Source organism: Staurois parvus, unplaced genomic scaffold, assembly GCF_062004578.1.
Source record: "Staurois parvus isolate SC_StPar_1 unplaced genomic scaffold, SC_StPar_1.0 ptg000453l, whole genome shotgun sequence".
Taxonomy (NCBI): Eukaryota; Metazoa; Chordata; class Amphibia; order Anura; family Ranidae; genus Staurois; species Staurois parvus.
In genome coordinates, this window is record NW_028318249.1 from 3480001 (window position 1) to 3480315 (window position 315).

The following is a 315-nucleotide window of genomic DNA, read 5'->3' on the forward strand; positions in this document are numbered from 1 at the left end:
TGTACAATCTAAGGTCCCTAACTCACATTCATACATACACATACTAGTATCTTTTATTTATTTATATTTATTTCATTTTTTTTTTAAGCTATTTGCTTTTCATTGTTATTTCATTTTTATTTTATTTTTATTTCATTTACAGTATATATAATTAATTCTTTTTTTTTTTTTTATTCAGTAGTTTGCAGAGTACAAAGAAACCAATCAAATCAGTCCCTGTCTCCAAGGAGCTCACAATTTAATGTGCCAATTACATTTATTTATATTCAACACACTGAATATGAATAACACAGTCCGGTATAGGAGCTTACAATC